We start from the raw sequence: 27626 nt of genomic DNA on the forward strand, positions 1-27626 counted from the left end.
ATAAATTATTTATTATCCAATAAAAAAGTGTTGGGGTTTGTTTTTTACATAAAAGCACTATCTGGATTGTGGTTTATGCTAAAGAATAAAAGCAGTGACAATTTTAATCACAGTGAATTTATTCTATTCAATCTAAATTTATAATAACAACATAATATACAGGCATAATAAAATTAGACATATGCAAAATAATTAACTGGTTAGTACCTTACAAACAAATTCAATTTTTATCACCTTTTACACATCTGGAGAAAAGACAGCATAACTGGTAAAGAACTCCAGATGTTCCCTTCTGCCTCTGAATTTAATGTGTTATTCAATATATTAAGTTATTTAAATGCATTTCTTCACCCAAAGGGAATAGGCTCAGGAAAAAGTAATTCTGTTTGTAATTCTACTCTTTCTATTGACAAGTAAGCTAAGAAGTAGGCTGATTTTGCTGCTTTTATAACATTTACTTTGAACTATTAAACCAGCATGCATAGTAACCCATACTTCGAGTTAAATCAACTTCTTCTAAGACTGGGAAGTCTCGTGGAATATGTTACATACTAACGCAGCTGTTGAACATAAGTTATTATACTGAAACAGTTTATATATGAACTAAGGCAGCACTGCAAGATTTACTTTCTTTCAAAAGAAAGTTTTAATAGTTTCAGGTAAGTTAGAACCTGGTCTTTTCCTTAATATGTGAAAGTGTCATTCTGAGGTGGGCTTAATGGTTTGAGGAAAAGAGCAACAAAATTGAGAATCAGGGCAGGAAACTGTTCTTGGAAATATGTTCATAGTGTGTCTATCATGTTACTAAAGATTTTAGGAAAGACCTTAAGCAGAATTAGAAAAAATCAGTACAGAAGTTAAGGAAAATCTGTTCCAATCATTTGTCCATTGTCTTAGATTTAATTCAATTACCCATAAAATTCTTTTATTTCGAATTTTTAGCAGTTCACTTCTAGTTTGACAATGAAAAATTTTGCTCAGTCATAAAAGTCTGCAACTGTGTCACTCAGAGTTTAAAATGAGTATCTTTGCTAAATATTCCTTTCAGGAATATTTGTTTTTTCATGTATATTCCACTAACCAGATGGTATGAAAAGTGAAAAATAATCACTGTGCTCTGCCCCAAATAGAGAAAATAAAAGATCACATTTTGTGTTAGTGCCTTAATTGAAAGAAAATATGCCATGATTTTTTCGGGGGGGAGAGAGGGAAGGAGGGAAATACAGTTTACAATAGTAATTGGGAAAAAAATTTTGAAACCAGTTTCTCCAAAGAAGGCCTCATTTCTCATATGTATAGGGAACTGAGTCAGATTTATTTCAAAAAGCCATTCTCCAATTAATAAATGATCAAAAATATGAACTATGCCCACAGGATTATAAAATCATGCATATCCGTTAATCTAACAATACCACTACTAGGCATGAAGCCCAAAAGAAATTTTTAAAAAGGAAAAGGATCCATGCTTGGGTTGGAACATGATACTTTGTGAAGAGGACTTGGTCTCCAGATACACTAGTATCTCATAGTTATTTGCTTGATTTTCATACTGAATAAAGTTCAAACTCCTAAACCTATTTATTATTCAAGATCCTCCATAATCTGGCTTCATTCCATTTTTCAATGCATTCTTCATCCAGTTGCCTGCTGAATTCCTACCCTTCCTTTAAACCACTTTCTAATGCTTTTATCAAGTTTTATGGCTGTTTTATGGCTCATTCATTCCCACCACCACTAGGTTATAAACTTAAGAGGGTACATTCTGGCTAGTATCTCAGTTCTCTGCCTACAGTAAGTATGTAAATTTTTGTACAATATGTTATATACAGTAGGTTAGTAAATTTTTAAACTGAATATAGAAAAATTATAGCTTTAATTGGCACCTTTGACGTCAATCAGCTGCCTCACAAAAGGTTACGCTTGATTATGGGAAGAGAAAGGCAATTCAAAGGAACAAGGACATGGACAGAGCAACACAAACTCACCATCAGCAATGAAGAATCTCCAACATAAAGATGCTAAAAAAAAAAACAAAAAAAAATTATGTTTTCATGACACCATATTGGTATCAGGATGAGAACAAGCATATTTTCTGAAGAGACTTTTCAATTCTGAGTCAGTCTTTCTTACTTTAATGGGACAAATATTTGATGATAGATTTCATATAGATAAATGCCAGTTATCAGATGCTTTTTGTTAAATCTTGAGTAGATATTTCACTGTAGAAGAGACCTTAAAATTTTGAAATGTGTGACATTTGAGAAATTGGTTAGCAAAATATGAGAGGGCAAAGAAAACTGATTTTTGAACTAGATTCATCCCCTATGGAAATTTCCCCACAGGAATTTCAAATTTATGTATGTGCATGATTATTGTCAGCCTATACAGATACAAACATGCACATAAAAAGTACATACACAAGCATTAAGATTTCATAGGTATACTATGTATTCCAAACTGAGAGAGAAAAAAGAATAGCTCTGGAAAACAGAAAAATAGAAATGGATCTTTCTTTTCCCTAGCCCCAACATCTGATTATTCCTGTTTTCCTTCCCATATTATGCTCTATCTCTCAGAGGAGATAGCTCTGGTAGCAGGGCAATAATTTGGTTCCTGTTTATAGAAGGCAAAAGGGATAAGAATTATGATCTTACTGTAATAGGATGCTCCCTTCAATTACAGGACATCCCCTTCTCTAAAACTAACCACCTTAGAGTTTCATCAGGATATTAAATGACTTTTCCAAATAACAGTCAGTAAATGTCAGAGACAACACTTGAACCTGGGTCTTAGAGACAAGCCTTCTATCCATTGCATTACATTGCCTCTTTTTTTTTTCAGGAAACACATAAAACAAATGTATAATTATATAAAAGAAATGCTTCATAATTCAGTCACCTCTCACAGATCTCCTGCAATGGATATGTTTTGATATCCAACAATTTCCTCTGACTAAATCATTTTCTCCTTTTTTTCTATAATTACCTTAGTAAATTCATTTTTTTTTAGCTCATGATGCAATAAAAGGCCAGGTGAAAATAAATCAAAAATTAATTGGAAACTAAATAATGTAGTCCTAAAAAAAAATGAGTGGGTGAAACCACAAATCATAGACACAACTGATAATTTCATCCAAGAGAATGACAATAATGAGGCAACAAACCAAAATTTGTGGGATGCAACCAAAGCGGTTATTATGGGAAATTTTATATTGCTAGATGCTTACTTGCATAAAAAAGAGAGAAGATCAATGAATTGGGCCTGCAACTAAAAAAGCTAGAAAAAGAACAAATTAAAAACCTCAAATTAAATACCAAATTTGAAATTCTGAAAATAAAAAGGAGAACTTTCCACCAATGAAGAGGAAATTAGAGCAATAATTAGGAGTTATTTGCCCAACTATATGTCAATAAATTTGATAATCTAAGTGATATGGAGGATTACCTATAAAAATATAAATTGCCCAGATTAACAGAAGAAGAAATAAATTATGTTATGTATATCAGAGGCAGTGACATTCAGTTACCTGGAAAATAGGAATACCGCCATTTATAGGATCATATACACTTGTGTCCTCTGTTGATTCTTCATTTATGATGTTTTCATTGGTGAACTCCAGAGCAGGTTTCTCTTCCTCTAAGTCCTAAAAAAGAAAGATGGACTCAACTCAATCAGCATTTATGAAATGACCATTCTTCATATATATATAATATATATATATATATATATATATATATACACACACACACACTCACACACACACACACATACAGAGAGAGAGAGAGAGAGAGAGAGAGACTGTAACTACACTTTAGTTTTATGTGCAGTGAGATGCAAGAGCCTCTAATATCTAAGAAGGTACAGGAAAATTGAAGAGTCAGGTTTACAAAATAGGAAGAGGCTGAGAGGCCGAGGATGAAGAGAGGAAGGGAAAACTCACATGGTCTCACAAAGGAGCTGTCTGTATCACAATTAAAAAGGAGCCTGGTGAAGGAGGAGCCAGAAACCCGGAGATCCCAACACTTCATTTTAGCTGACTCAGGTCTTCTGCTTTAACAATTACTGTTGTTAAGAGCTTGGGCTCTCTCTCTCAGCTGGTTGAGGAGTTGCTCCCAAGGTTCAGTTCCCAGCAGTGTAGATGGGTATGAGTAGATTTTCCTCTGTGGAGTTGAACCTTCCCTAGATATTGCAAACAAACAAATTAAAGTGCCATTCTATAGTACAAAGAAGGGATCTTGCTTCTGGTCCCACTTTCGCTATTTGTTGTTACTTGTGCGAGTCCCTCAACTCTTCACATTTAAAGTAAGAGATGAAATGAAATCCTATCTAACTGCCCTCTAGTAGCTCTTATTACACAGTGCCAGTGTGACCATTATCTCAACAGCTGACAGCGAGGACCACATGTACACTACATTGCTGGAATTTCTAATTCTAAGAAGTTGCAATGATAAAGATTTTTACACAAATAGATCAGAATTTATAGATTCAAATAAATGTTGTTCTTCAAAGCAGTCAGGTAGAGAAGCTAGGTATTTATTCTAACAATGGTGCCATTGTTCAACAGGTCACATATGAAAGGTTTTTATTAATTTTGACACACCTCAAATTGATCATTAATCTTTTCATATTATTTGGCTCTGAATTACTTTAAAATCATTTACAAGAACAGCAAATAACTTCAATGCATAAAGATTTGTCACAGCTAAAGATATTCAAAAGAATATGCCATTAATTCTGAAGAAAATTCTTAGAGGAGTTTCAAAAACTATTTTGAGCAAATGACCAAATTCAAGCTTTTAGCCTTCTAAAGATGATCACCTGAAATGTTTATAAGTTCTGACATTTTTGATTAACAAGTTTTTTCCCTGAAATGTCATCCAATCTTTTTTCAAAAGTTTTTCTGTCCTTCATGACCTATTTTTCACTTGTTCAGAAAGTTAACAGTAAATTCCATCTGTTCTTTAGGAAACATACACGCACTCACACATGCACACACTCCAACAGATTCTGAAAACCTTCAAAGCCTCTCACTGCACAAACTCACATTCTTATGTAACAGTCCTAGAGACCCCCCAGAACTGGAGTCAGAGGACCTGGTGACACATGATCTGCTTCTCTAACCTTTGGACCTTGAAGCAATTATTCCCTCTCTTTGGGGCTCAGTTCAGGGGCTCGATCAGATGTGCCAGTGGTCCCTTCCAGCCCTCCACCAGAGATCCTCTCATCTTCTAACATCTAGGATCTGCTCCCTATTTGCTACACTACCACAAGCCCTTTCTTTATCTCAAATCAAGTCTGAGATTTTCAATGTCCTCCAAATAGTCCTTCCTAGGTTTGTCTCCAAGCAGTTTTGCACATAGGATTCCTCTTATTTAGTTTTATCTTTCCACTTTAAGTCACACTTCCTAGAATATATTCTGTAAAGTGGAAGGAAATCTGAGTTTGGAGCCAGCAGTTGTGCTCCAACACTTGCTGCGTTGCCTGGGGTCTGTGTGAAGTCACTGGACCTCTCTGAGGCTGCTTCTGCTTCTGTAGAAGGAGAGGATGCACCTGGATGTTTTCCATACTCCTTCCATTTCTCGCAGTCAGTGGCTTTATGCAATTTTTACCGGTAACTCCAATCCATACTGATGTTTTACTTGTTCTATGGCCCTTATGTGCACCATCCCCATCCCAATCTAATTTTACATTAAATACAGTCATTTCATTCTCCTCGTGTCCCTAACTGGGCTAAGCTGCTCAAGGCTAGCACTATCTTATACTTTGTTTTCGTCACCTCTAGCATGAAGCTAGAGGTAGAGTAGACAACCAAAACAAGAAAATAGTTTACAAAACTAGAAATCTGTAATAATATAACTTGGCTTACCTTCTAAACTACCTTTGGAATATCCAGTTTCAGGTCCTGCTGCAAGAAGCAATTAAGTTTATTCCAATCATGTTTCATGATATCGTGAAGTTCTTCACTCTGTTGCACCAGCCTCTCCTTGTCATTAGTTATTTCATCATGAAAGGAGGTCAGCTGGATGTCTTGTACTGCCTTTGGTCCATTGACTTTTTCCATGATCTCCAATTTGGATATAACACAACCTTTGCTTTACAACCTAAAGAAGATATAAATGAAAATTTGTCAAAAAAAATTAGACTCACTAGTTCTTTAAAATGGCAGTTCTTTTTCTGACAAACTGAAATGATGTGAATTTTTTCATTCTCCTTTATGGGAATACTGAAGAATTATCTCTCTTTTGCAAAAGGAGAAATCAGGTCATAAACAACATAAGGGAAGGTGTAATGTTCGGGCTAGCTTTCTGGAGGACCTCAGGATCAGCCCGAGTCTTTGGTCTTAGTGGAGAAGTCATGAAGGCAGGAGAGCCCCACGAGGATGGTCAAATATAGAATGGCTGTCTTCCAGTCTTTCTCAGCCTTTAAATACCCTACATACTAAGTACCAAGTATATATGGAAACTAGAGGACCATTATCTCATCAATTACACTGAGTTAACATCTTGTTTCAAGTATACTTCTCCAAAGTTCTGGCCCTCTACAGGAAGGGTTATGTTCAAACAAGTAAGCCAGACCACAAGCTGGTCACCAATTTTCTTTTAAGTGGTCCCTAAGTACGTGGTTGCAAAGGCAACAATCTTGAAATCTTATTAGAAAAGTAAAATGCACATAAAAGACACGGAGGTGGGCTCATTCTCTCTTACATGCTGAAGTAATAAAAAAAAAAAATCCAAAGGTAGCAATCAAATCTAAATGATTGTCTAAATTTCTTTTTTGTGTTTTGCTGAGGCAATTGGGGTTAAGTGACTTGTCCAGGGTCACACAGTTAGGAAGTTGAGTGTCTGAAGCCAGATTTGAACTCGGGTCCTCATGACTTCAGGGCTGATTTTCTATCTACTGCACCACCTAACTGCCCCTGATTGTCTAGGTTTCTTCATCACTAGACTTCAGACAAGAAAGTAATTTATCAAAGCATGAAATCAGGACCACTTACTGCCATGATTATACATTAAGAGTGAGCACAGAAAGAAATGGTTAAAGACATTCCATCTTTGATCAGGCTCCTGGTGGCTCTCTTCCTTCTTGCACTTTCATCTGGAAGAACAAAAGGTCAAGACTTTCAAGGGAACTAATGAAAAAAATCAAATGAAGTTGGTCTAGTTGTACCAGATCTAAAACTATATTATTAAGCATTGGTCACCAAAACCATTTGGTATTGGCTAAGAAACAGACTAGTTGATCAGTGGAATAGGTTGGGTTCACAGGACAAAATAAAATAGTCAATAACTTTGATAATCTAGTGTTTGACAAATCCAAAGACCCCAGCTTTTGGGATAAGAATTCACTGTTTGACAAAAACTGCTGACAAAATTGGAAATTAGTATGGCAGAAACTAGGCATGGACCCACATTTAACACTGTCCACCAAGATAAGGTCAAAATGGGTTCATGATCTAGGCATAAAGAATGAGATTATAAATAAATTAGAAGAACATAGGATAGTTTACCTCTCAGACCTGTGGAAGAGGAAGGAATTTGTGACCAAAGAAGAACTAGAGTTCATTATTGATCACAAAATAGAAAACTTTAATTATATCAAATTGAAAAGTTTTTGTACAAACAAAACTAATGCAGACAAGATTAGAAGGGAAGCAATAAACTGGGAAAACATTTTTATAGTCAAAGATTCTGATAAAGGCCTCATTTCCAAAATATACAGAAAATTGACTGTAACAATAGCGTTGTAAAGTTAAACAACTTTGAACAGTCTGATGACTCCAAAGAACCTATGATAATGAATGTTACTCATATCTCCTGACAAATAGTAATTATTAGACTCAAGGCAGAAAAAAAGACATTCATATTGGGCCATGGACACTTGTGTGGATTTGTTTTGCTTGATTTATGCTCCTTACAAGATTTTGTCTTGACTTAGATGAGGGAGAATTTGAAGTGGAAGAGGGAGTAACAACAGTGAAGAAAAAGAAAAATTTAAAAAGAGGGCCAGAGAAACTTAAAAATTCAAGAAAGGAACAGAAGGAAGTAGAAAAAGTAACAAACAGGACACCTTTGGAAGATAAATCTTTTGGATTTAGAAGGGAATGATTCCCGTGATTGCTTCTTGGATTTTGATTTTTTATAGAAATGCTATTGATTTTGTGGGTATGACATTAAATTTCAATTATATCAATTGTTTCTTTTTAACTTGTATCAATTAGTTTCTTTTTTTATTCCTCAGGATTTACTAAGAAAAGCATCCTATCAACAGCATATAGGAAGAGTTTAATCTCTACTTTGCCCAAATTTAAATCACTTTCCCTTATCTTACTTATTATTAACATTTCTAGAACTATATCAAATAATGGTAGAACATGTGGTAACCTTGCTTTATTCCTCTTTATTAGGAAAGTTTGGTGATAACCTTGCTTTACTCCTCTTTATTGGGAAAGTTCCAAGTACGGTATATTCCCAGTGTTTGTGGTTTTTACTTTTGATCTTGAGACACATTTTCACATTTTTATTATATTAAACAAAAATCTTCCATGTTTATACTTTTATAGTAATTTGAGCATAAATGAAGCCTATACTTTAGTTTCCCCCAAATCTAAAGATAATTATATGATTTGAAATAGTTTTTAATGACTATATTTGTTGCTAGAATGCTTTTTTCTTGATTTTTGAGAATAATTTTAATAGGATAGGTACTTATTGTTCTTTAAAAGTTTCAAAGAATCTCTTTTTTTTTGAAAAAAATTCTTTTGTCTTATAACAAAGATGGCTCTCTTGAAGGAGGTAATAAGAAAAACAAAGGGGGAAATACCTCAAACAAGAAAGCAACATGTTAATTTGGCATATGTTTTTAAAAAGCAAGATATGGAATAGAGATTCATGGTATCATATACAATATTCTTCTTTAATTCTACTTTTATATAGACATACTCATTTTGGGTGTTCAATTCCACCTCTAGGCTACAATATAAAGACATCTATTTGGATTTTAAGACCTTTACAACCTAGCCCTTACTTAAATCTGATTTCATTGGGCATCACCCCATTCCACTCACCCCTTAAGTAATCCAGCTGTACTAGCCTTCTCTCTGTTCCACATTATGACCACGATAGTCAATAGTTAATGTTAGCTGTCCTCCATAGTTGAAACTAACTGCTTCACAGACTGCTTCTTTCCCCTTGACATAGCTTAGGTATCATATTCAGAGTTTTTCTTGAACACCCTGAACATTCCTGTTGGAATATACGGGAGTAATCCGTTAGATCACTGCTGGAGATCCAACACAGAATGGATCTCCTCTTGTGAAAGGAGGATACAAAGAGACTGAGAGGCCATTTCTGTTCTCTGACCTCTCTGACTGAGAGGCAATTTGCGTTGTCTGACCTCTCTCCTTGTCCCTCTACCTCCAATTTATCTCATTCCCAGTCCACAACATCTGTGTCAGCAAAGGCTATCTTGCAACTCCTTCAGATGTTATGATCCACAGCTGTGGAGGCTCTCGGAGAACTGACCTGTCCCTTAACATTCTCCCTTCCAAATGACCATAAGCATATGTTTGAATTTATTAACTCTGTTTATAGTATACATATTTTTCTTTGTTTGTTGATTCCCCCATTAACATCTAAAGCTAACAATCTCCTTGCAGATAGTGTCTCTTTTGTATTTGCATCCCCAATGTTGAGCACAGGCATTTAATAAATATTTGATTGATGAATGATACATATTCATAATTTTTCCTCTCACAAAGACAGTTATAGGGTTCTGTTTTTCAGAATCATGAATTTTAAGAGTTATAATTACAATAATTCTTAGTAGAAAACACTCTCTTTTAAAGAAATTTCATTTGTAACACTGTTAGTGGGGTAAAAAAAAGTAAGTACGTATTTTAAGTTATACCTAAAAAGAACTTACAACAAAAAGAATAAAATCTAATTCTTATAGATTTAAGTATCTGGAAAGATTATTCCAACCAAATGACAGTAAACATAAGAGCTCTTAATCACTATGAGGTAACAGAAAGAGCACTGGGGCTTACTTAAAATACTGTTCTAGATCTATTACCCCTGCTTGGACTCTTGCTTTTGTTGTATTCACTGACACCAATCCCTCTTACTGCCCCCACTAATATGATCATAAATGAAAGTTAAGTCCCTGGTCCTCTGTTCTTTTCTCCATAAATTCATTTAGACTTTCTTGACTGCAATTATCACTTCCATCCAGCTCTATTTTTCTCCAGGTATAACTCTACATAGCTGAAGACATCGCCACTTGGATGTCCTGGTGTTACTCTAAATTAAAAATGTATAAAGTCAAATTCTTCCTCAAACCAGAGCTCTTCTAGGTTTCCCCTTTTCTAAGACAATGTTTTTCTAGCATCAAAATCTCAAAATTATTCGTTTAGTTCTTTCTCCTCTCTCCATATCCATTTCAACTTATCATTATAATGTCTTTGAAATTTCCATGATCTATTTCTACTGCATATAGATTAATATACTCTATTTCAATGAGACTTGATTTTAGGTTTCTAGCTCAGAACAACAAATATATAAGACTTGCTTTTTCCTAAGGGGGGGAAAAAATCACTACAACCTCATAATATCTTTGAACATTCCATAAAATATTTCCAGGGAAAAAATTCTGATTTTAATCTTTTAATTTTTTTTTGAAATATATTATCGGGGCAGCTAGATGGCAAAGCAGATAGAGTACTGGCTCTAAATTGGGAGGATCTGAGTTTAAATCTGGCCTCAGATACTTAACACTTCCTAGCTGTATACCTTGGACAAGTCACTTAATCTCAACTGCTTTGAAAAAGAAATGTTTTGTGTGTGTGTATCTGTATGTATATATACATATACAAAATACATATACATACATATACATATATATATATATATATATATGTATGTATATATATATGTGTGTGTGTGTGTATATAAAATCTTCATTTAAAAAAAAAAGATTAGCATGGTTTTCAAAGATCAATTTACAAATGCTTCCCAAGGATAGAATATAATGGAGAAACATCTCTGGGAACAACATGGATACAAGTAAAGCTATAAGTAAATTTTACTCTATTTTAAATCAGATCCTATATGATTTACATGCTTAAAAGAGAATGTACTCAGAATTTTTAACTCAGCCAATAATATCATTAGCTCCTCTTTTATCACAACACTGATACAAGATGATAATATTAGAACCTAAATGATCATAAAAATGCTGTTACCAGCATTAATAGTTGTATAATTATACCTCCTTATGAATTAAATGCCCTTCATATTAATTAAGAAGTTAATTTCTGAACCCTGAACATTTCCTCATTAAGCTTTATTATAAAATTGAACATGTCCACCTATTAAAAAAGTTTAACTCAGACATAATAAAACCATACTTACTACAGAAAATTAATATTCAAAATAAACAAAATATCATAGCAAAGCTTAAAGCAATATGCTAAGAAGTAACTTCCCTGAGAATAAGAGCTACACTGAAAAAAGATATTGCTTATGTTGTCTGGTACCTTAAACTTAATTTAGTTTTTGATATTTTCTATTCCAAATTTATAACTTCTAGTGTAAGAGCTACTTTTAAGGGGGTATATTTTGTTTATTCAAAAAACGTCTGTACCAGTAATTAAACAAATTTATAACTAGAGGGGAATCTTAAAAGATTATCTGATACAATCCTTTATTTTACAGATAAGGAAACTAATTCTGTTGGTGAGTTCTTTATATCACTTGGGAATTATTTATGTTAAGAATCAGATGAGAAGCCTTTTCACAACTGGCACTTTTTGTCAGTGCAGAAATTTATACTAACTGGTTTAAACAACAGTTTCCATTTTACACATCTTAAAAAACAAAACATTCAACCTAGCCACAAAAAAAAAATCTGTCAAGAGCCCACACTCATTTAATTTATTTTTTATGGAACATTTTCAATAAGTATAAAACTGTCTACTTAAGAGTAACTCTTCAATTCTGACTTTGGGATGTAAAATAGCATTTTCTAGGCTTCCCTCCTCATAGATTTCAAAAAGCTCTCAAACAAATCTTGGATTTTCATTGTTTCAGGAATTCCTTCCAGCTAAGCATGCTGAAACTTATCCAGGCCTGCCAATTTTGTTTAAGATTAATCTAAACTTTCTCACCTAAGTTTGCCAGAGGATACATGCAACACACTGTAGGGTCTCCTTTCTGTCATTACAAAGTTATCAGAGAGACACTCTATCAACCTCTAGTTCATAAAACAATAATGTTATAGAGAAAATCCAGGATGTAAAGGGGTTAATTTTGATCACAAAAACTGTTAGGAAAACTGGAAAGAAGTTTGGCAGAAACTGGGCATGGACCAACAACTTATAATGTACACCAAGATATGAACAAAATGGACATAAGAAGTAGACATAAAGGGTGATATCATAAGCAAATTTGTGTGGCGCATGGAATTAAATTACTGGTAAGATTTATGGGTAGGAGAAGAATCCATGACCAAAAGAAAGAGAAATGATCATAAAAGATAACATGGTTAATTTAAGCTACATAAATTTTTAGGAATACTAGCTATCAACCTCCTATCTCCTCATCATTTTCCCAGTCTACCTTCTCTTTTTATCAGATAATTTTTTGATGACATCTATCACTCCTATTGTTTTTCATAGTTTCTCACTAGTTATATGTTATGCTCCTACCCACCAGGTACCTCACCATTGCCCTCTGTGTGAATTCATTTTTATTCTTCAGAGACAACTATATTTTAAATTTCAATACCATATAGTAATACTGATAGAAAACTAATAAGACAAGCTTTTCCTATATGTCAAAGATATAAAAGAGGAAAGATTCATGTGCAAACATATTTATCAGTGGTTCTTTATATGGTGGCAAAGAATTAGAAACCAAGGCATATACCCAGCAACTGTGGAATGGTTAAAATATGGTTTATGGATATAATGGAATATATAAAAGAAACCTGGGAAGGCTTGTATAAAATGATACAAGACTGAAGTGAGCACAGCCAAAAGATTTACGTTATGTTGATTTATATAATTATAACATAGGTAAGAATAATGTGCTTAAATTGCAAAAGGGTTGAAATGTGACCTCACTACAGTACATTAGTTTAATGATACTAATATTTGACAACTTAACCACGTAATTCTCATCATTACTTATTTTCAGGAGAAACTGATATCTAGCTAGAGAAATGTCCTATATTGAAACAACTTTCATTTCTATTAACCAATTTTAAAACTTTGGAGAACAGCACTATTTATTAATGTTTTAAATTGTGCATAAATCATTTTGGTTTTTAGCCTTACAGCTGGTCCCTGAATCAAGCCCTCTAGTAATGGGGATCTCATTACCTAAAAGTATCTCATTTTATTTTTGGACAGCTATTTTGTGAGCATTTTCCATTTATCAAGCAGAAATAGTTTTTCTGGAAATATCCACCCCTTGCTACTAGACATGTAACCTAGGTTCAAACAAAACTAATAATTCCTTTACATCTCCCTCTCCTTCTTTCTTTCCCCCCTCCTCTTCACTCCCTACATTTAAGGTGCCTTGTGGTCATAAATATGAGAAAATGTTATATCTGGTTTCATCTGTTTTAAAGCTGAGGACTCACTTACAGTTTTCATCAGAAATGTAGACTCCATTTTTCTCTCAGGCCGCAGCTAAATCTTGTTTCAACCTCTATTTTTTGTACACTCCTGTAATAAAAATAATTTTTATGCATCAATTTATTATCTATTTTATGTTCAAAATTTTTCAAAATGCATAGAATGAATTACTACAAAGATCAAGAGGAAAAAAAACATTATCTACAACTCTGTTGTTCATTGTTACATTATTCAACCAAGAAAGTATACAATCTCAAAAAAGTAGGATTCAAAGGAAAAAAAAAAACAGACCAACAAGTTTTCAAAATTACCTTCAAAGAAGTTTAGCAAAATAAATGTATGATCTGAAATCCTTTTTAGTAGTAAATATATAAACTTTTACCTTCAAATATTATACTTGTAGGTGACTTAAATATTAGATAATTTATTAATTTATTTTATATCTAAGTGAAAGCAAATGTGTAGATATCTTCAAATCTTTAAAATTCATATATATGAAACATGGGGAATAAAAGATCCAAACCTAAACCCTTACAAGATAGATTAGAAAACAAGAGGCCATGGCTTCAACTCCTCACCATACCCCCAATCAATATTCTAGACCAGGGGTTCTCAAACTTTTTAAATAGGGGGCCAGTTCACTGTCCCTCAGACTGTTGGAGGGCCGGACTATAGTAAAAACAAAACCTTTGTTTTGTGGGCCTTTAAATAAAGAAACTTCATAGCCCTGGGTGAGAGGGATAAACATCCTCAGTTGCTACATCTGGCCCGTGGCCGTAGTTTGAGGACCCCTGTCTAGACTATAAACATTCAGTTTAAAGCTGTTATAAAGACCCTAATTATTTTACGTATTCTGGTCTCCTATGATGCTTGTAAGGGCTCAATAAATCCTAGATGAGTTGAAAAATAAATCTTTAATGACTGATCGAATAAGATAAGGAACCTTTATGTCCCAAGTACACACTTAATTTGGAACGGGAATATTAAGAAGTATGGAGGAAGATGCTGATAGAGATATTGGGTCCATTTAACACTACCCAAAGAAATAAAGGAAGGTCAGGGAGTCATAAGGCTGAAAGCTTTCTTCTAAGCCTAATTGCTATTTCTGGATGAAATGTCTATTTTCTAAAAAGAAAAGATTTTTTACCTCACCAGAATAACCCCATAATTACATAGCTTGATCAACTAAAGAACTTCAGCTGGGCTCAGTCTAAAATGAGGACTAATCTGGGAAGAGGTTCTTAATTTAGGTACAAGAAAAGAATTGAAAAAAGGAGCCTCCATCTCTTCATGGCAGAGGGGAGGATCGTAGAGATGGATGATGATGCATACTGAAAGCCATGTTGTATGTGGATCTGTTGGTCTTTTACTCAAACTTTTATCCCTTCCCCCCTTTTTAAAAAAATCTTCATTACAAGGGATGACTTGATGGATAGAGAAGAGGGAGAGCTATAACTGAAGATGAACGTGACATAAAAACAAAAACTATTAATAAAAACAAGATAGATTTTTAAAGGATTGTCATAGAAGGGAACTTTCAACTATGAGTTGGGGTTAAATATATTTGTAAAGTTCTTCTAATATGTATAAAAGAATTGCATATATTTAACATATATTGGATTACTTGCAGTCTCGGGGTGGAGGAAGAGAGGGAAAAATTAGAACACAAGGTTTAGTAAGAGTGAATGTTGAAAATTGTTCATGTATATATTATGAAAATGAACTTTAATTTAAAAAAAATATTTCTTCTAAACTCAAAGTTCTATGATTCTATCAAAGTGAGTAAATGCTGAGGATATATGAGAACAAGTAAGATGGCAAATGTATAGGTTCTTTGCTAATGCTAAAGTACAATATAAGTATAAGGTACATTGTCTATCAAATCAACTAAGCACTCCTAATATAACCTTAGGGAAATAAGTTGATTATCCCGAGTTAGACACTGTATTGGCACTCAGTAAAAGGATTTTATATAATTTACATTAAAATTAGAAATCGGTTATTATGTCTTAAATAATGGCGCTCCTTTTGTGATAGTATTGGAAACTTAAGGTACGTATCAACAAAATTATGGTATTTGAATGGAATGGAATACTATTGCACCTTAAGAAGTAATGTAAGGGACAGTTTCAGAGAAACAACTGATATGAACTAATGCAGATGAAGTAAGTAGGAAAAGGGAAAAAATTTTTTTTCATTTTAAACATATTTCCATTTTAGTCATGGAGTAAAAGAAAAATCAAAACAAAAGGGAAAAACTACAAGAAACAAAAATCAAAAATCAAACTACTATACTTCAATCTGCATTCAGTCTCCATAGTTTTTTTTTTTCTGGATACAGACGGCATTTTCTAATCCAAATCTATTGGAATTCTTTGAATCACTATTGATGAGAAGAGCTAAATCTGTCATAGTTTATCATCACACAATCTTGCTGTCACTATGTACGATGGTTCTGTTTATTTCACTCAGTATTAGTAGATGTAATTCTTTCTAGGCTTTTCTAAAATCAGCATACTCATCATTTATTATAAACAATAATATTCCATTACATTCATATACCATAATTTATTAATCATTCCCCAATTGATAAGCATCCACTCAATTTCTAATTCCTCGTCATCACAAAAAGAGCTACTATAAACATTTTTGCACATGTGGATTCTTTTCCCTCTTATGATTTCTTGGGGATACAGACGCCAGTAGTGACGCTGCTGGATCAAAGGATATGCATAGTTTTATAGTCACTTGGGCATAATAAGGACAATAATTTATACAATACCATATATAAAGTATAAAGACAAACTATTTTCAAAGACTTAGGAACTCTAGTCAATGTAATGGCAAACTATGATTTCTAAAAGACTTAATGATAAAACATTATACCCATCTCCTGAGAGAGATAATCAGTTCAGGGTGTGAAATGAGACATATTGGACATTAATATTGAAGTTTGTTTTGTCTGACAATGCACATCTGTTACAAGAATTTTCTATTTTCTTTTTCAATGGAATTGTAGAAGTAGAAAAAAGAGAAAAAAAGCTTAAAAAAAGAAATGATGACACATATAGAAATGAAAGCTATTTATTAAGAAAAACTTGTATAAGTTATTTAATGATGTCAACTTGGATTAAAAACATTATAGTCAAAAACTTAAGGAAGGACTAAGTATTTTTCAAATACCTTCTTCTGAGAACTGTCAACTAAAGACCATTAGTTAACTGAGAAATCACAAATACCTTAATAAGAGCTCTTTTGGTGAGCTTCTGGTTAACTTCAGGCTTATTGATTATATTTTTTGCTTTATGAGCATATTCCAAAGTACTCAATGTTTCCTGTTGTGCAAAGAACAAATGAATTACTATTATTATTTGTACAGTATCATGCTTTACTAGTAATCATCACATGATACATAACATAGCTTAAAGTCACATACAAATTATAAGGAAATCCAATTAGCTAAGGCCAAAAGCAGAAAGGGAACAAAAAAGACAGAGCACATACTGAAGCATCTGAATATGTGTTTACTTTCCTCTACTTTCAATCCTCAAGAGTCCTGGATCTTCTAATTCAATCTGCAATGATATAATCTTTAATTCAAATAGTTTTGGAGAACAAAGAACTCTACTTATTTGAAACTTTTATATTGTGCCAATAAATCTTTTGGTAAGAAGCGTAAATAGGATCAAACAATACAAGGAAATCTGTTGGAAAAAAATCCTATTATACCCAACAAGAACAAATTCCATGCTGGGCCTAGAGTCAGGAAGACTCATCTTCCAGAGTTCAAAGGCCTCAGACATTGTGTGACCCTGGACAAGTCACTTAATCTTTTTGCCTCAGTTTGCTCATCTGTTAAATGAACCAAAGAAGCAAATGGCAAACCACTCTAGTGCATCTGCCAAGAAAACCCAAAATAGGGTCATGAGGAGTTAGACACAACGGAAAAATGACTGAACGACAACAGAACGTACAGAACAGACATTTCATTTTTTCCAAGAGGAAGAGATGTCTTAGAAACATCCTACACCTTGTTTTGTTCACTAAAAACAAAACAATGGTGACAATAAAAGGGCAAACAAACCACTCCCTCCCTTTTGCTTCTCTTTTTTTCTAGCACCAGATGTTTTCCTTTGGGGCTCAGCAACATCCAAAGCCAAAAGCTAACAAACTTGCATATTCTTAAAAAAAAATGACACCATCCCACTTATCTCATTGTTAATTATGAACAAAACAATTTCCAACAATTTTCCACATAAATATGGAAGTGTGGAAAGAGCAGAAAAGTGGCAGGTAGTTTTCAGCTAAGAAAACTGCATAAGTTTGAGGCATCAAAGTGTACAGTAAAAGCAGTAGCTGGAAGTATGAGGACCTGCCATGTTCTGATTCAGCAACTGCCACTGTCTGTCCTTGAGTGAGACACAAACTCTGAAGCTGAGTTTCCTCAGGAGTCATAAGAAGATATTAAATTAAGCTCAAACAACAATCATCAGTACCACTAGGGACCAGGTGCTGGACATAAAAATACAAGAAATGAAACAATTCCTACTTTTAAATAGGTTACATTCTATCAGATCATTTATAAAGTCTTTATATTTTTCTATTTGCACAAATTACGCAAACACACATCATCCAAGAAGTAGCAGGCTGCTACTTTAGGTAATTTTCCCATAGATAGTTTGAAAATGAATGGGTTAATTACTTGAAGAGCAATTATTTTCTCATAATCTAGAAAAAAAATTATAGATACAATATTTTCTAAAGTTTTTCAAAGTGATATTTTTTTTGTTTTTACCTCTATATTGACTGATGCAGGGGAAACTGTGGCAATTATAGATGTTTTTGTACAATTCCCAAGAGAATCTTGAAGGATCCTAGTTAGTTTGGATTCTCAGTAAGGAATGTGTGGCGCTCTTTCAACAAGGGCAGTAATAACCCTTCCAAGGGTTAAAAGAGATTGGTTAATATTGCCAGCTTCCTAAGCTCTTCTGTCAACTGCCCCAGAATGACCAATATTTTCACTTCCTGCAATATCAATCTGAAAAAGATAAAAAAAAAAACCATAATGAATTTAATCAAATAGTCTATACATCTTAGAGCTTTCAGACTTAATATTAAAATTGTTAGTGAGGTATTTATTACTTAACAGTTAAAAGCTCATTACCAATATGAGGCAAATAACAAAATGATTATTCAGAAATCTGAAACATTAAGGTGTAAGATCTACAAAATTAGCATCCAAGTTCACAAGGAGATACTCATTAAATTCAACTTTCCAATTTTAACAAGTTCTTCTCCTTCAACTATAGTTTATTTCATATATACATATATAGTAACAGAAAATAGAGTGGGATCAGCTAAAAACAAAACAAGCATTATGACACTATTAACATGGTTACAAGATAGGAAAGTAATTATGATTTGAATTATGAAGACATGAACCTAGATCGTATGAACTACATTAATCTTAGTCTAGAGGTTGTGTCAAAGAAATAAGAAAGCATTATTCAATGACAATTTTCCCCCGCTCTTAACTGCTAAAGCATATTTTTAATCTTGCTCTTGAGCACCCAACTAGTCTACTAGTTCCTTCAGAATTCTTGCTAATTAGAATTTCAAATGGCAATGGTAACTATTTCAATTTAACAGAACTGTACCTGAAAGATAAAATGTTTGGGAACTATTCAAGCTCAGGGATCAGAAATAGAAAGGACATCTAGATTTAACTTTATTTCCCCCAGAACAATACATCCATTAAGTACACCAAATTTCATTTAGAGACTTGCTAGCAGGAAAGCAGAATCAAGATTAACTAGCCAACTCTGTCCCTTCCTTCCTTAGGCTATTTTACCCAGACAATCCAACTTAGCATACTGAGTACATAAATCAAAAGATTGAAGGACAGAGGAGTTGAAGATTTGTTTTAAATCTCAGGACATTTGCTGAATGAGTTATGGTGTAGGCCTGACTCATTAAAATAACTGAAACCTTTCCCTAATGACAGTTACAATTCAAAGGAAAGCCACAAGATGGCAGCACAGCTAGAGTAATGGGCACACTTAATGACCTTCCTATTTAAAATTATAATATTGAATTAATCAGGACACAAACAATGACCAAATGGGGCTTTAGCTTAGGACCTATCAGTGGCCAATTAGAATTGGTTTTGGTTTTAGGCGTGGTCCTTTTTTTTTTTTTTTTTTTAAATAACTTTTTATTGATAGAACGCATGCCAGGGTAATTTTTTACAGCATTATCCCTTGCATTCACTTCTGTTCCGATTTTTCCCCTCCCTCCCTCCACCCCTTCCTCCAGATGGCAAGAGTCCTTTACATGTTGAATGGGTTGCAGTATATTCTAGATACAATATATGTGTGCAGAACCGAACAGTTTTCTTGTTGCACAGGGAGAATTGAATTCAGAAGGTATAAATAACCCGGGAAGAAAAACAAAAATGCAAGCAGTTTATATTCATTTCCCAGTGTTATTTCTCTGGGTGTAGCTGCTTCTGTCCATCTTTGATCAATTAAGGCTCTCTTTATCGAAGAGGTCCACTTCCATCAAAATACATCCTCAAACAGTATCGTTGTTGAGGTATATAATGATCTCCTGGTTCTGCTCATTTCACTCAGCATCAGTTCATGTAAGTCTCGCCAGTTAGGCGTGGTCCTTAAGAAATAAATCAAGTCTGATCAATTCTGATGGTCGTGGCTCTCTTCAACTAGATGAACCAAATCAGTTCCAAATGTTCAGTAATGAAGAGAACCAGCTACACACAGCAAAAGAATTATGGGAAATGAGTGTGGACCACAACACGTCATTTCCACTTCTTCTGTTATTGTCCGCTTGCGTTTTTGTTTTTCTTCCCAGGTTATTTTTACCTTCTTTCTAAATCCGATTTTTCTTGTTCAGCAAAATAATTGTATAAATATATACATATACTGCATTTAACATATAATTTAACATATATTGGCCTACCTGCCATCTGGGGAGGGGGTGGGGGGAAGGAGGGGAAAAGTTGGAATAGAAGGTTTTGCAAGGGTCAATGCTGAAAAATTACCCATACATATATCTTGTAAATAAAAAGATATAATAAATAATAATAAAAAAAAAATTTTAAAGAAAGAAATGAGTCAATAAACCCCAAGATATCTTGGGAGGGTTCAGAGGTACAAGAGAGGGAAAAAAATGCTTTTAAGAGCACATATAGGTAAGAGTATAATACCCTATGTTGACAGAGGGAAGGAAGGAAACAAGAAAGAAGGGAGAAAGAGAGGGAGACAAAAAGAGAGGGAGGGAAGGAAGAAAGGAAGGAGGGAAGAAGAAAGGAGGTCTTCCAACTGACCAATTCCAGGCCACCTTTACTCACAGACGTTATTTGTCCTTTGTTCTGAAAGAGGAACATGATATCAGATGCCATGACATGCAAGTGAACTGGATTTAAGTGAGGGAAGGCTATGCAAGATCACTTCACTTTCCCCTCCAGAGCCATCTGGTCTGGTGGCAAGATATAAAATGAATAAATAAAATCTGCATTCATTTCTGCTTTGGCCAGAAACTCTGAGGGATTCCCTCCCAAATCCATCTATCCATTTATTTATTTAAATGTTTTTTTGACTAGGTGAAAAAGGAAATTCTTTGACTCAGTTCTTATCTAACCCTAATTGCTGAATGGGTGCAGCCTCAGTCAACCTGAAAATTGTGGAAGACCTTACCTTAAAAAGCCCCAGTTTTCCCACTGCACTCAGCCATCTCCAATCGTCCTGATCTCTATCTGGTCACTGGACCCAGAACAAAGGACAAACAACAGGAACAACAACGTTGGGTGACAGCCTAATGGGCAATGCTAAAAGTGAAGTAATAATGAAAGTTGTTGATTAGTATGTTCAGATTTGCAAAGCACTTAAAATTTTCACATACTTCTCACAACTCTGAAATAAGGATAAGATTTGTGGGGAGTTTGGGGAAGTGGCAAAGTAAGAGGTGGAGGTTCCAGTACAAGAGGAGTGAGGAAGACACCGAGGACATACTGGAGTGAGGCGACTATGGTTCAAATCTCAACTGATGTTTACTTCGGGGTGTGACTCCAGAGTCACTTAACATGTCAAAGCTGAAGTTTTCTTATCTATAAAACTAGTTGTTGTTTTTCAGTCAAATAAGAGGAAGCTATACTCAAGTGACTTACCCATAGACATAAAGCTTTTGTCATAATTTCAGCATCTGACTCTTCCTGACCCCATTTGGAGCTTTCTTAGCAAAAAATCCAGCCCATTTTATATGAAGAAACTGAGGCAAACAGGGGTAAATGATTTGCCCAGGGTCACAGAGCTAGTAAGTGTTTAAGGCCAGATTTGAAGTTTAGAAGAAGAGTAAGAAGAGTCCTACACTTTATCCACTTTACCACCTAGCTGCCCTTAAAATAATAATTAAACACATATACAAATGCTGATAGAAATGCAAAGAGGTCATCAGATAATCAATCAATAAGCATTTATTAAGTGCCTACAAAGTCCCAGACTAAGTGCAGGGACACAAACTCCACTTTAGTCTCAAAAATGAAATTAAAAAAAAAAAAAAAAAGCTAACAAAAACACCCAGTAAAACAATGTTAATAGCACAATATAACCAGATTCTCGGATAAATCTAGCCTATAGAGCTGGAGCCGGAAGCAGGTTTTGCGCACCCAAATCCCAATTATCACAAGAGTGACAGGCAGGAAGGCAATCCGACACAACAAAAGCTTTAGTTGGGAGCGTCCACGACCTCTCCTGTGAAAAGCCCCATCAGTTTCAAATGACATGACAGACATGCAGGGGCACCTGAGCAAGTGCAGACTAACCCTGGGGGTTTTCCGGGGTCCAATAACAAAACGCGCAAAGTCTAATGCGAACGTCATCCCTCACCTGTCTCCCAGACCCGGCCGAGCTCCATCACAAAAGGGGGACCTCCGACCCCACCTACAGACACGAAGTCGCGAGGGCCAAATCTCGCGCGGCTCCTACCTGCTTCTCACCACCACCTGGATGTTTTTTCCTTTCTCATCCTCCTTCTTGCCAACGGGACTCGGCTGGAGTCATAACGGGAAACCTAAAACCAGACTGAGAAATAGCAAGGGCAGGGCAGGGACGAGTGCTCGAGGTGCGTCCGCCTCTTCCGCTCGGCCCGGGCCAGTCCAGGAAGCGGAGCTACCGGGAGCGCCCAACACCTCCTACAGCACCACCTCATGACCGGCGACGCCGAGAAGAGCCCCACCCGCCCAAGACCCTAACGGAGCTCTCACCTCATTCAGGTCCTTCAACTCAGTGCAGCTGCTAGCTAACGCCACTCCAGACAGCTGCTTCATCTCAGAAGCAGAATAAACATTCCCGCGCCACGATTTGAATGTAGAACGGATGTAGAATGTCTCCGGACCAATCACAAGGACCCAGGGCGCAATGCATCATGGGAATCTGATTTAAATGAAAGGGACCGACATGGATTACAGATGGTGGTGAAGACAAACGGGAGTAGAAGGGGAAGTTTTTTGCTTTTTTTTTAGGCCATTGTACTTTGCGATGTTTATTGCGAGAGACTCCCGAAAGCAAAGAGAAACACGAGAAGCTAGACCCCACCGCCCAGGAGACAACCATTTTTCTCTTTTTACCACAAGCCCCCAGGGATTGCGGCACTTAACCGGAAGTTGAACAATTCCCGGGTCTTTCTTCACCTGCCTACAGATACCGGCCTGCACTGCGCGCCACCGGATTTCCGCTTTCTTTTGTCCAGTCTTCCGGATCCTGGGGCGGCCCCAGAGCCGAAAATGAGGTAGATTCTCTCGTAGCTGCGTGCCGGCGCTTCCGGAAGCCACACTTGAGCCTCCGAATGGGAAGGCGTTCTTTTGCGCCGCGGAACTTGGGTTTCCGTACTTTTCTCTCCCGAAGGTCCCAACGGAGTGCTGGGCTTCCTGAAGAAACCGTCTCCTCCCCACTCGGCGCGCTTATTCTCAGCCTCCTTAATGTAAAATTCCTGTGTATCCGGCCGGTGCCTTCCTCCACCTGAGTAATTGCGGGAGGAGCATTATGATCTGTGAGCGATATCCAGCCTCCGAGCCCCAGTCACGCATCGCCAACTGTCTAGTGGCTCTTTCCAACTGAATGCCCAAGAGACACCTCTAATTCAGCATCTCCCCCAAACCCCTCCCCTCCACTTCCTTGTTTGTGACAGGAGCTCGATTAGGACCACCCTCCCCTCTCCCTGGTTTGCAATTTAAGAGTCATTCTAGACGATTCTTCTCTCACTCAGCAGCTTCTGTCCATTTGAGATTCACTTCAGCGAACTTTTTCACCAGCATTTTTGAAATTCTGGTAGCTGTTAGCTATCTGCTCCATTTGCCCTTATTTCTCGGTGAGTTCAGTGACTGTGTCACAGTCTTTCTTTACATCCCAACTTCTGCCTTTATTCCTGGGAGTTGTAACAAATATATTGTGATGTTACTTCACAACCAAACTCCCAGCCTTTCAGTCTTCTCAACTCCATGAAGGCCACACCCCTGATCTTGCTATCACTTGCATGTTTCACTTCCATGATCAAGACCTGAAATCCCTCTGATAGTAACCCTTTTTCCTCCTACACTTATCCCAAAGCATGGCATCTCTTCTAACTCAGAATATACTCCTCTTCCTCCCCAATATTTATCCCTTATTTAACTCACTAAACTTTACATTATTTTCTACTTTGGACTTCCCTGTCCTGGAGATATTCCTGCCAAACTCCAACTTTTCAGTAATATCACTTATCTTTCTCCTTTGTTCATATACGGACTCTAAAATGAAGTTAGAAGAAGTAATGCAACTAGGATGATTGGATCCACCACAAATTTTGTTAACTCATCTCAACTAAATCCTCACTGCAGTAAGGCAATCGTTTTACTCCTCTAATTCCCCACCTATTGTAATGCTGGAGAAACTGAGGCAGGAGAGAGATTAGAGAGGTTTTAATATTTTATCAATGGGAGAGTAAGATTGACTGGACAGGACTCTCCTCTCAAATGATCCAGTCAGACAGAGATAAAGATATACTGGGACCAAGAAATCCATGTTGGTCCCAGGGCTGGAGGAGACTGTCATCCCAAAGAATCCAGTGTCCAGGGTCTCCAGCCTCCAGCAATGAATGGAGGAACCCCAACTTCTTAAATACCTTTTCTCTAAACAAAGGAAGGGGTAAGAAGCGCGGGAAAACTTCTGTCAGGATGGGGGAGGCCATAAATCCTAAAAACCCAGAGACAGGATGTTCTGAATACACAGAAATAAAGATATCAGTGAGGTATCTTGGAATATTTCAGAGGGATATTGTAAATTCTTGAGGACAGAAAAGAGTCAAGAGGTCTACTCTCTTGTTTATCTTGCTAACAATTTATAACCTTAGGGCAAATGGTCCTCAGTCAGACCAGAGGGGGAGTTTTACAGCTTAGAGGATTGACACAGAACAGTTAAAGAAACTGAGACAAGGGAAATTAGTGCAGGGAAACTGAGTCAGGACAGTTAAAGAGAACTGTGGCATAAGGCTATTCACTCCAAACCTCCTCTCCTCTAGAATACTATAGAATTCTCCTTCTCCCAACTCCTCAGCTGAGGAATTTACTGTATATAGCTACAAAGAAAAAAGAAACCCAACAAGGCCATACAATGTGACTATCTTCTATCATTCTTATTTTATAATCCCTTGACATCTCCCATTCTTTCTTCACTTCCGGTCCTATTGGAAAAGTCCTTGCCAACTCTAATCTTTGGGTAATACATAGTTCTTTATCCCATTATCTCCCTATCTTCTATGGCACATTTCCCCCACTATTATCTCTCTTTAATCTTCCATATCTCTTTAGCAACTCTGGGCAGCTAGGTAGATAGAGCACCCCACTTGAAGTCAGGAAGAACCTAATTCAAAAACCTGGGCAAATCACTTGACTACCTAATTTCCCTCAAAATTTGTAAAATGAGCTGAAGAAGGAAATGACAATATCTTTGCCAAGAAAAATCCAAATGGGTCACGAAAAATCAGACAACTGAACAAAAACAAAAATTAGCTTCTTCCTTGCTGCTCACCACAGATGTGCCCGTAATCTTTTAAATTTTAAAAAAAGAAAACCCTCACTATATTGTATTATCCCTGAGAGCTATGGTCCATCTTTTTATTTCTTAGCCAAAATATTTGAAAAATCTATCTATATTCATTACTTTCTTTTCTCATCTATTCTAACTTCTAGCCAACTTCATCACTCAATTAAAACCGCTTTTTTCAAAGTGATCTCATAATTACCAAGTCTGTGACTTTTACTCATCCTTCCCTGTCTCCCTATAGCATTTGAAACAATTAACTGTCTTCTCCTCCTGAGTGCTCCCTCTTCCATCTTCAAACTCCAGACATTTTGACTGGCTGCCCTTCATACCCAAAATGCTCTCCGTCTTCATCTCTGAATCTTGGCTTCTGTTGCTTCTTTCAAGTCCCAGCTAAAATCCAGTCTCCTAAAAGAAGCTTTTCCCAATTCCCTTTAATTCTAGTGCCTCCTGGCTGTTAATCACTTCCAATTTATCCTGTAAATAGTACACAATTATTTCCATGTTATCACCTCCATTAGACTGAGAACAGGGAATTTCTTTTGCCTTTCTCTGAAAACCCAGAGTAGCTGCTTAATAAATGCTTATTGACTGGCTGACTTCTCTTGGTTCTCTTCCTATTAAGTTAACCATTCCTTCTTCATTTCTTTGACTGGATTTGAGCCCATGTTATGCTGGGCCTTTTCATTTCTTTCTGTATTCTTTCACTTGGTGACTTAGCAGTTCCTCTGGGTTCAGTTAAAATCTCTATGCAAATGATTCACACATCTCTCTATTCAGCACAACCTTTTCCCTGAGCTTTAGTTCTATTTAACCATTTGCTTGTTGGATGTTTTAAAAAACATGTCAAACACAGCATTCCCCAAACGGAAATTATTAAATTTCCTCCCCAAACTATCTTTTTAAAATTTCCCTGTTTCTGTTGAGAGCTTTCCAATCTGAAAAGTTACCCAGAATCATATCAGTGTCATCTTTGACTCCACATTCTCACTTATTCCATATAATAAGTTTTGAAGTAATGCCATTTATTTCTCCATATCTCAAGGACTTATTTCCTTCTCTCTCCATAACTCAAGGATTTATTTCCTTCTCCCCATTCACATAGATGCCACCCTAATTAGTTCCTCATTACTTCTTGATTGGACTATTGGAATGGCCTCCTTGATCTCCCTGAAACCAGCTTCTTGGATTTCTAATCCATACTCGATGGTTGATATATTTTCTTAAATGTATTTATTAAAAACTTAAATAGAAAAAAATCACCTTGTACACAGAAGAAAATGAGAGGATTTAAGATGTAAAGCAATAAATTTCCATTTCAAGAAAGCATATATAATAAATACTACACATTGTTCAGAGCTGTCCATCTTTGCTTCCTTGTAGGTTTTCTTTTTTTCTCTGCTGTATATTTTTTTACTTTATTCCTTTCCCCTTCCTCTCCCCAAAGAAGGCTAAATTAAGCACGGATATTTACAATTAAGCACGGATATTTATATATCCTATACATACACACATATATATTTATGTATATATGCATGCACACATATGTGTACATACCCATATGTACACATATAGTGGTTGTTGTCTTTCGTTCTTAAAGAGGACCAAAATGACCTCATTATGTTAGAGTAGAGTTACAATATGTCTGACTATGGCTAATCAGACGAAGATGAGCTCGAAATGCTCTACCACTGATTGGATTATAAATAGTCTCTATAAACATTTGTGGTGGCTTCTCTAACTTTGCACATCTTGCATGTCTTCTAAGCTTATTCAATTCTGTTTTACTCAAAGAGCACAGCACCTCTGTTGAGGGCACGCCATGCTGGCTGGTCCTACAATAGTATCTCCTATCATACAATCAATTCTAAAGTTCTTAAAAGAGACCTTGGGGAAAA

General features: G+C 35.8%; 1 long non-coding RNA gene across 2 annotated transcripts; it reads right to left on the bottom strand.

Moving 5' to 3' along the window:
- Positions 1–101: 101 nt before the first annotated feature.
- LOC127543247 (uncharacterized) lies at positions 102–27203 on the bottom strand. Of its 2 annotated transcripts, XR_007949175.1 has the most exons (10): positions 22917–27203; positions 22639–22723; positions 21352–21482; positions 18432–18674; positions 16876–16971; positions 13646–13726; positions 5867–6101; positions 3941–4179; positions 3527–3643; positions 102–2018 (listed from the first exon to the last, which is right to left on the bottom strand). It is a non-coding gene; the product is annotated as an uncharacterized LOC127543247 (long non-coding RNA). The 2 variants fall into 2 exon arrangements; XR_007949174.1 differs by having other exon boundaries at positions 22639–27203.
- Positions 27204–27626: the final 423 nt, after the last annotated feature.

This window comes from Antechinus flavipes, chromosome X (genome assembly GCF_016432865.1).
Source record: "Antechinus flavipes isolate AdamAnt ecotype Samford, QLD, Australia chromosome X, AdamAnt_v2, whole genome shotgun sequence".
Classification (NCBI taxonomy): Eukaryota; Metazoa; Chordata; class Mammalia; order Dasyuromorphia; family Dasyuridae; genus Antechinus; species Antechinus flavipes.